This window comes from Meriones unguiculatus, assembly GCF_030254825.1.
Source record: "Meriones unguiculatus strain TT.TT164.6M chromosome 13 unlocalized genomic scaffold, Bangor_MerUng_6.1 Chr13_unordered_Scaffold_125, whole genome shotgun sequence".
Lineage (NCBI taxonomy): Eukaryota > Metazoa > Chordata > Mammalia > Rodentia > Muridae > Meriones > Meriones unguiculatus.
The window spans coordinates 23011-34080 of record NW_026843598.1 but is presented as its reverse complement, the minus strand read 5'-3'; positions in this window follow the sequence as shown (position 1 = coordinate 34080).

Below are 11070 nucleotides of genomic sequence, written 5' to 3'. Positions count from 1 at the left end.
GACCTCTATAATGCTTGTGAGAAATTATGTGTTTGCCAAACAAAAGAACTGGACACCAGAGATGCCGGATCAAACATAAACAGAATCATTCTTCAGCATGCCGAGACATTGACACATCTGTTCCAGCATCTTGCATGTTCCAGCATTCTGCTTGTTCCTGACTCAACTGCTTCAATTGCTGTATCTCATCTAAGTCTGCTCCCAAAAGAACTTTGAAGAAGGCTACTAATCATTATTGGTCCAGCATTGTAGACTGTTCCAAAGAGGACTTTTATTAAGCCTAACATTTCTCAACATTCAAAGACTGGACCACAAATGTTATTGCTTGCTTAATTAACCATTTTCCCAATTTTACTTGTACTCACTGCAGGATTTCTACATGTCCAAAATGTCAGCTAGAAGAAATCCATGAGAACAACGTCTGATTTTCCTTAAAGGGGGTTGGGTGTGTTTTTGGTTGTTTGCTATGGCTACAAAATTTTATTGCAATTGAGAGCTGTTTATAATTATTAATGGTCATATTCAGAGTGAAACAAGGTTATACTCAGGGATTTCTCTCTTTTCCTTTTTCTTTCTTAGATAAGGAGAAAAGGGGTTAAAAAGAAAATAGTATACAGAGACTACTTATAGGAATAAGACAAAATTTAGATTATTGAATCTATTCAGCTTAGGGTTTTATTTGTTATTCTCAAGTAAGGTAAATTTAACTCTGGTATAGGAATTTTCATACTGATACAAAAGTAAGTATTTTTGACACATTGGTATAAGCTTTAGTATATTGATACAAATTCAAAGTTACTTCCAATACTTTTAAACTGCTATTAAAAACTGGTTAGGATATTAGGTAATGCAAGTTAATTGCTAGTTATTTAACTCATAGTCATGTCAGACACTAGTCTAATTTATCCAATGAGCATACATCTGAGTTTTAACAGATAAATATGATTTTGTAGACAGATCGATGATATAAAGATAGGTAGCCTTCAAAAACTTCAGAGACCTACAGAATATGGCATTTTAAAATGTCTTTATTATTTTAAAGATTTTTGGACAATGAGACAGGTCATCTCCTGACAGTACCCCACCTACCTGAAAGAAGATAATGAGCATCAAAGAACCTCCATATGGAGATGGCTTCAAATGTGGCAAACAAGCCACTGGGGTAAATATAATACCCTTGCTTCACAACAGACAAATTCTGCCAAAAATGGGCAAGCTTATGCAGAACAAGTTGACTGCTGAACTCTGCCAACACAGGGGAAGCAAGTCCTAAATAGTTCCTGCTTCACCTATATGTCTGTCAAATATTCTGAGCCAGAAGGCTGAAGATGATGCTCCAACCTTACAGAAAGTTATGGGTGACTGTTCAGGTAGCAAACTGTCTCTGTCATTTTTTTTTATTTTTGGAAGTTGCTAACATGCACTTCCTATTTACTCTAACACCTAATTTTATTCCTTCTCAAGTCTCTGATGGGGTTGAAGACCAAAGAGTTATAGTGCCACAATTAAGCTAAAGTTGTTTAGAAGTTAAAAAAAATACTTTGATATAGGTAATACCAATAGGGATAAAAGTTAATTTAGGTATAGGACTTTAACCATGTCAAGATAGATAAGATGATCAGATACTTTCTCCTAAGTTGCTAAATACACATGCACTGGACATTGCACATGTAGATTTTACCTAACAGTTTTCATAATTTCAAAATTATTCTTGTATTGAAAGAAAAGGAGCCTGTTATTGGACTTAAAGTGGGAAACGTTGGTATAATGTTCTTTTGAAATGTATACACTTTACCCTTGTTCATTCAAATGCTGATTTCTCTCCCCCACTCTATGGTTTCAATCCAGACATTGCATTGTGATACTTATTCTAAATATCACCTGTCTCAACTTTGTGCAAACATCCAAAATAAAGTAACTAGGCACAATGTTGAGCAGGGAAAGGAAGCACAAATAGAGGGAGAAGCCAGAGGACAGGAAGATGGAAAGAGAGCTGGGAGAGCAAGGCTGGAGGAGAGCTATGAGAGAGACCTGGGGGAGAGATCTTGGAACAGCATGGAGAAAATGAACCAGACCTAAGATTTCACAAAAAGCAAGTATAATGGGTAAAATCTAAATGTTAGGACACTATGAGGGTTTGGGGGTATAGAAGAGCGTAACTATTGCCCAGCATTGTGTTCTAGGTGACCTAAATAAACCAGGTCTCTGTGTGGTGATTTGTTTATACAGCTGTTTAGGATTAACAACAAGCTTTAATAAAAGATAAACCAATAGTAAATATTAATCACCGCTTACAAGAATGGGGCCACAGGGAAGACTCTTGGGAGACACAGCTCACTTAGTACTAAGATTTTCAGAGGAAACACCCTACACAGGAAAGGAAAGGAAAACCAAGAAACCTTGTTGGTAAAAAGAAAAAGATGATTCAAACAAGCGAAGGCATCTGTGTGGGGGTCAGCCAAAAGGGAGGATACCTCCTTTTCCCAAAGAAATGGAAAGATACCCATCAGTCTCTCAGACAAAGGGAAACATTTATGTGGAACATTGAAAGGAAAGCATCAGTCAATCGGTGTTGCATGTATGGATATAGCAACTGGGTAGCCAAGAAAGAGGAGTTCCAAAACCAGGGAAGGGACAGGAAAGAATCCCACCTTTTGAGATAGACAATAGGTTCAGTAGTTATCTGGAGCCTAACTGATCTGAGAGGTGGGTTCAGGTGGCTTTTCTGCAGCTTACAAGGGTTGATTTTAAATTTTATAAAGGAGATAAAACCTTACACATGGCAGCATCACCATTGTAACATGCATTGAAATACACATTTTTGAAAATGTAGTAGACATACACCTTTCTGTTAACAGCACCAACATTCTCGAAGGTTAACTGTGGAAAGGCAGAAGCCTTTCATGAAGTAGAAGGGAGAAAAGCTCACTTGGTCTTAACTTTTACCAAGCTTATACATTATGGAAAACAGACTTAACCAATTTTTAAGTTTATATGTATCAATCTTAAACACTTTCTTAGACCCTTAAACACTTATAATTTGTGTTTTCCAAACTTAAAACAATTTCTTAGACCATTAAACATTTTGTAGAAACTTTATAATTTAAACTTCTTCTCCATAGGCCTTTGTATCTAGTTACTTAGCATGAGACATATGTGAGACTGCTGTGAACATTTATTGTTCTTTAGCCAAAGGGATGACAAAAGGTTACAACTGAGGCTTGTTTTTTTTCAGTCTGATGCAAACTAGACCACCTAGACCTTACAACTCCACCAGTGAGGCTTAAAGCCTGGTCTCCTGCATATGAAGAGAACTGAGAAGACATCTGAAGCCTCCCAACACAGAAATTAACAATATGACCAAGGGACCCAAGTTTGAGGCCAAAACAGATCTGCAAAACAGACCTGTTACCCTGGGATGGGTGATGGTGTTGGAGGTTGCTGAATCTAGGAGCCATTTGTCCTCTGCCAGGCCAATGAGCAGGAAGGCTAAAAGCATCTGTGGCTCTTGTACTGGTTGAGCCTCCATGCCTGGGCATAGAGAAAAAACCTGCATGGGAGCATTCTGACTGCCAGAAGCCAGTCTGCTAACAGGTAGTCATGGTTTGTTGAGGCAGCCATGGGACCGGTGACCCCTTTGGCTACATTTCAAGCAGTCACCTGGCAGAGTTGACTTTTGGCTACACCCCCACTGGATGAGGGCACTGAAGACCTTTTGTTTTCTGTGTGGGAATGCCAACAGCCTCAGAGCAGCAGCCAAGGTCTGGAGCACAGTTTAAGCGATAGATGAGCCTGTCAGGAAGACACCTCTCTTATTCTTTTTTACCAGATCCAACATGGTGACTCAGGAACCATCTTTACATGTTTAATTAAGATAACAGTGAGACCATGAATGCATCTGTAGGACTATAAATATAATTTTGGACATGTTTGAAGAATTGATTGTGTGTGACATGACTGACTGTCAACTTTCATTTGTTAACCATCAAATATTAGGGCTTTAGGTTTTGTCCCTGTCAAGGTAGAGCCTTAAAAGTCATAAACATAGTCTATAACTTATACAAGTCTAAGGCTGTATTGTAGATCAATAATGTTTTTATATTTAGAAAATAAGACCAAGAATATTTTAACCTTGATACTGAAGATATAGCATAATGACCAAGTTTTAACATGAACAAATGACTCTAAAATTAACAGATCTTAATTTATAGTATTCTTGGAATTATATCATATTAGTTTAAGGTATTTAGGCCAAAACTTTTACTTACTAACCCTCAAGCTGTGAGATTTAGAATAAACAACAATATAGTAGAACAGTATAAAGCAATATTTTTTATAAAGCAACTTTAAAATTACATTTGAATTAATTGTACCAAATGCATTACCAGAAAGCCTAGTGGTAAATCTGTATCACAGGCAGCTCATGGCAGGAAAAACGGCATTTATTTATTAATTTAGGAATAGATAAAGTCACAGGCAGTTAGACAGGCATTTTAAATAGCTTGATTTGAATAGACTTTTATAATCTTGAAATTTTAGCATCTTATAAAAATTATGTTGAACCAGGGTTGAAGTATATTGCATAGCTTGTTATCAAATATAACTGGGAATTTTTATAAAATTCATTCCAATTTAAAATGAGAGTTGTTCCTGTCCTTATATAAAAGGAGATAAAATAACCAGAGAATTAATTAAGATTAAAAGTGTTTATACCATGTGGTCACCTTAAGGTTTACAGTTTAATCTTCACATTTCTTTTGAGAGTATGAAAAGCAAACAGGGAGTATTTTTATTTAGTTGGATAGCAGGAAAAGAGAAAGAGACAGGGCTTTGAGAAAAGAAATACAGAGAATTGCTTTTTCTTTCTGATCACTCTGAGTGTTCTTTGGTATTAGACATTTGAGTAGGGCAAATATCAGTGGAGAAACTAGATGTTTCCCAAAGAGAAGAGAACATGAAGATGCCATTCCTGTGCATGAGAAAAGGGAAATGGAACTGGACCATGTGGCTAGTGGTTTGTCAACCAAATAGGACTGCAGATCAGGGGCTTAGGCCAGCTAAGACCAAGAACCTCCTTGCCTAGTACCAGGTCATTATCAGCAGTAAGGCTGAGTTCTCCTAGAGGGAATGTCATCTGTGGGAAAGGATAGGGGCAGATAGGCCGCTTTAAATGGGGATAGGAAGGTGTTCAACACCCCTTTAATACCCATAAGAGATGGTAGTTTTTTACCGGTGTAAACAATGTGACAGAAACAAAGTAGTAAGAACAGGTGGCTGCTAGGGAAACCACATTTTTTATAACCAAGATGGCTGCCAATCATGTCACTGCCCTTGATTGCCCTGGATTAACAGAGCAGTGAAGCCATGCCCTTAGTGGAGATGGTAGTGAAACCGTGGCTCCACCCTCTTTATCCCAGAATCAACATGGTGTCTAGCCATGAGTCGAGTGCAGCCACAAGGGAGGCTGGAAATTTAAAACCCTAATTCTTGAGTCCTGAGGCAGTAGCAATATTTAAAGCCATTGGAGGGCAGTTTAAAAACCATCCATACTATGTGGTTGAGTCCTGAGGCCTGGCTTACCTAATAGTGAAGTCCAACACAAGCTAGCAAGCTAAAAGACCTGAGGAGATGAGGGGTTGGTGAGAAAAGTTTCCGAGCAGCCCCTAGAAGAAGGACAGATGCATGTGGCTGTAGCAGCAGCAGTAGGCACACAGGTGAAGCCATCGAGAAAAAAACAGGAGATGAGGGTGTGAGAGAAAGATCTGTACTGAGTGGGCATGAGGATAAAATTCCAGCATGTCTTAACGTTGTCAGAAAAGGCCTCCTGGGTTTCAACACTAAATGTTAGTATTTAGATAAAAGGACCATGCATAGAAACATTCTGAAATCCAATGAGGTCAATAGCTGGAGATGGAGGTAGAAAGAGAGAGGGAGGGAGAGACAAGGTAGGAGGAGGGGGCGCTCGACAGAGTGAGTGGAGAGCAAGAGAGACTCAAAGTGGCAGGTTGGTCCCTTTATGGAGCCATTGAACCATGCAAGCCAGGTGGGACTAACTGGCAGGTGACGCATGATGATATCATAGGTTGCTAGGCAACCCAGAAGCAGGCCGCCTAAATACTAACACTCCCAGAATACAGTCCAGTATTCTATTGCTTTGTAGCTTGCCTGCTGAATTCTCTCTCCTATTCTTTCCTGAACCTCTCTTGTGCCTGATTCCCCTGGCTGAATTTTCTAATTCCTCTTCTAACTCCTCCTCTCCTGACTGGCAGGAAGTTTAGCTCTGCTCTCTCCCCTGCTCAGCATCTGGCTGTCAGCCTCTTTGTTGACTTATTAGGGGAACACTGGGGAGCAGAGTTTATACACAGTAAGACAGGAGATTCTCAGAACAAGGCTTGCCACCAGATGTGGGGATACAGAAATCAGCATTTGAATTACACAGTAACCTTGTTCCTACATATTCCCCCTTTTAGCCTAATGAAGGGCTTTTTCTTACAATAAGAAACTATATCTAATAATAATAATTATAAAAATTATCATGTAAGATTGACATTTGTATGTTTTCAGAACCCTCGGAGAAAGTATTTTACTATCAATTCCTATCATCCTAAACAATTTCAATTTAACTGTTACACTATAATATGTGCTCTTCAACCCTGTCAGAGACTTACTTAAAAAGAAATAAATATTGCACAATATGTACAAGTGCAGGCAAGTAGCCTATAAAAGAATAGAAATGATGTAGATATTTGGCTGCCTAGTCACTTCCTCAGAACCCTTCCAAATTGTTTGCTGAAATACATTTAGCCTTCTGGATCAGAACATTTGACAGATTTTTCATTGAAGCAAGTAATAGACTTGCCTACCTTGTCCTTGCAAAGATCGGCAGTCGAATTTCCAGTGTGCCATTTGTCCTGTTTGGACAGCATTGAGGCTCTAATAGATGGGAAGGGATTTTCTCACCCAGTGGGTGGGATACTGTCCAGTCTTAAGAAAGCTAGTTGTTAACATTCGCTGTCCAGTCTCTGCATGCTAACACAAGTTCAGGGCTTATCTGAGGTCCTGACTGGAACAGTTTGCAATGCTGGACAATCTAGCTAGCCATTTTTAAGTGGCCCTGGAAGCAGATTTTTGAAGAAGCGTTGTCAGTAAGGCCATCTGTGAGGCAGGATTACCTGGGCTAGTTGTCTTCTCTGTTTTGGTGTCTGGTTCTCTTGATCTGCAAAAGAATAACTTCCAAGGGCATCATATATGTTTTATATTCAAGATAAATGTACGGTCTGTATACTGAGCACAGTTCAGTCTCAGAGATATTGCCCTGGGCAGGATCAGCAAACTAGGTTACCTGGCCTGTTTGGCCTTTTCGATTTCCCTTTTATCTGTCTGCAGCCAGGATCTTTAGGAGGTCTTCCCCATCAAATCTGATTTCTGTCAGTTTAGACGGAATATATAGCGTTTTGTGTCATGTTGAACCAAGAGCATATTCTCCAGCCCAACACATTATATTTCCTGACATACATTTTAGAATTGGGACGTTTATGTGCTGATCTGATTAAGCAGTCCTTTGTAAACTCCAATGTATGTTAGCTGGTGTGTGCGACTTTTCTCATTTAGACAATTTTAAAGTGAAAAATCATTTTTAATCTATTTTGTGGAGATATTATTTTGCCTATCTGTTTTATGACCACCCGTTTAAAATGGTTAAATCTTTTCATAACTGTTTGACCTACAGAATTATATTTTCATTTTGGAAAGCTTTCATGTCATAATGTCTAGAATATCGTTGCATTCCAAAAGATAAACATGCTGAAGCACCATTGACCTGAATGTGCAAAGGTTTCTCGAAGACAGTTGCCATCTCTAACAATTGCATAACCTTAGAATGATGCTTTCCAGAATTTAAGGCAATAGGACATTGGAATTCTGTATATGAACCTATGGCATGGTACATATGTTTCAGTTCCCCAAACTCTGCAAAATGGAGCACACAAGTCACTGCATGAGCTCGTTCTGAGGCAATGCCAAGTAGGATCTGCATTTCAACTTTAGCATATCATTTTTCTTAACCTTGATAATACACATACAATGCCCAGTCTGACCAAGTTGGCCTCTTGCCGAAGCCTTTCTATCCAGCATGTCAATGAAACCCATCTCTGCAATTTCTTTAAGCCTTTGTGGATTTACCTCATCTGGAGCTACCTCGTTTGATGTTACTTTTAGTTCCAGATTGGATTTCTATGAAGGTTTCCTATTTTGTTTCAAACATTTCTCCAACCTATGTTTTTTGTCTTTAATTTAGCATATAATTTCTCAGTCTCTCCTTCTCCAAGTTTGGCTATTCCTGATCTCTCTCAAAGAGGATATACAAAACTGTAATCATCAGTGGAATAAATTATTTGTATGCTTAGAGAAACAAAGTCAAATGGAATCCAGAAGCACTGTGTCACTGTGTCACTGTGCCTTCCTCCATTTTCAACACAGAAATTAATTTTCTTTAATCTCAAAATCTCTTCCCAAGGACCTTATTTCTTAGACCCAGCTTCCCTTCTAGACCTCACCAGTTCAGGTGCTTGAAGCTTCTCCATTTGTGTTTGGCTCCTGCTTCCAAGGAGAGGCTTTTATCTACCTTCTTCACTGGATTCTCACCCCTCACCAACTCTGGTTAGTTACTGGATACACAAGTGTTTGCTCCCCTTAGCTTGCCTCTGTCATGTCTGCAGAAGACCTTTCTCAAAGAGATTGATCATTTTTTTGGCTAGAAAGTTCTGGCTTTGAGAACTTTGCATGTATTAAACAGCCGCTTTCTTTTTATTTGTAAGTGCTAAGTTCCTGAAGGGACCCCCTCTGTTTTCTCTCTCTGGGTTTTATAACAGTGTTTATCTTTCTGCAGCAGGCTGGAGGTCTGGCTGCTTCTTCTGAACAGAAAGCTGTAAGCTGCTGCCTGAGAAACTGGGGTTCCTCTCTTTTTGTATAGAACTAAGAAATTGCACTGTGCTTCTGTTTTCTACATAAACTATTGCTAGAATACTGTAAATTCTGCCCCATGGTGGTACGCCATTTGTTATGCTTATTCTTATACAGCTGTGTTAATTTATTGGTTTCTCTTTTAACCCAGCTAACATACAAATAACTGAGACTCTATAATATTTGTTTAATAATAAGCTTCACAACAACAGAACTGAGTAGTTATTACTTGACTCTTAACCCTCTGAGCTAATCTTCTTTCCTCCCAGCATACATCCAGGATAATTGCTCTTTGTAGCTTTCCTGCTAAGCTTTCTCTACTGGTCTGTTTCCTGGTCTTCTCCTGTGGCTGAATCTCCTAGCCTAATTCCCTAATTCTTCTTCTAAATCCTTCTCCTCTGTCTGTCAGGAAGTCCAGCCCTATTCTCTGTCCTGCTCAGCAACTGGTTGTAGCTGCTTTATTGATGTATCAGGGGATCACTGGAGAGCAAAGTTTATACAACATTAAGACAGGATATTCTCAGAACAAGGCTTCCAACCACAAAAGAGGATAGTGAAATAGGCGTTTTAATTACACAATAACCTTATCCCTACCGAAAACATTGGTAAGAAACCTGTGAGCTTCACATAACAATTTTTATATTTTCATATATAATGCAGGGAATAATTATAATTTTACTCAGATCATACACTGTTAAACAGCTAGTTTGTTCACCAAGTGATGAATACTTTTTAAACAGTTTTGCCTAGTATTACAGATTGCTTTTTACACATACACTTAATATTAACCATTATACCAATTATATTGCATTGAATTCTACTTTAATGACAATCTTTTTAAAACATAGTCATAAAATTCATGGTTCTTGATCCTAACATTAGAGTTGATTTTTATATCTTCCATGGTATAAAATTTTATGTTTTATAGTTACATATGAAATATTTATAAATAATGCTATATTTATGCTCATCTTTATATGTACATATTTAGAGAGAGAGCCTGGTTATTGTGCCATACGTTGTTATGGCATTTCAACTAATTTTCATGTGTCAAGATTTTTCTATGAGGAAGACAGTGGATACAGAGAAGTAGATAGAAGTGTATAAATTAGAATTAGGTCAATAGTTGTGGTTTATTAAGTTGAATGCTGTAGGTTCTTTTTGTAAGATCCATGATTTACTCTCCTGGAGTACTTGGCTAGGTTTCTAATAACAGACATGTTTTCCATTTTCTTTGTTGGGCCCTCAGTTCAAATGAACAGGTGTCAGTTACCATCAAGATATGAGTGCCCTATGGAAACCATAGAGTTATATTGCCATGGTAATCACTGCTGTAGTTTATAGGTACAGCTGTGTAACACTGTTGGTTGCTTGCCTACACTATCAACCTAAATAAAACCATCCAGTGCTATGAAATCAGCCTCCTTCATTCAGGAGGCTTCAGGTCAAACCCAACTTGAATTCTCTGAGGCCTGTTTCTGAAGTGCATGTTGGCTTCAGAAATGGGGGCTTGCCTTCAAACTCTGGAATAGAACCAAAGGTCACAGCATCAACCTAAAGGTTTTTCACATGCGTTGGACACTCTTCATGTGAAAGAGAATGTTTTCCATGCATGGCACTGGTGCTTTTATTACATAGTAGTCTATGTCCTCTGTGGAGAGCATTGGTGGCCCATGTGTCATAACTTTTTACAAACTATATGTATGTCTATATATACACATACACATGTCTTAGAGATGTCTTATTAACGACATTCTTTCTACCAGGGAATGGCCTGAACTTTCTCAAGGTCACTATAGCTATGCATTTTTCAGCTTTATTCGTCTTTTCAAAAAGTCAACTCTTGGTTTCTTTCTTTAAATTGCATTTTCTTTAAATGCATCATAGCTCTAATCTCTTATTATTATTTAGTCCCTAGTGTTTCTTAGTACTCACAATGTTACTTTTTTTATTTTCTCAAGTGCTCAGTATTATTTACTTCTGTATAGAATATTGTCTCCTATAGCCCAGGCGTGTCTCGTGCTATGTAATTGCAAATTGTCTTGAACACCAAGACCTGTGTCTGCTTCCTAGTGCTGAGAAGACAGTCCTGAAACTCCTTCCAGTCTG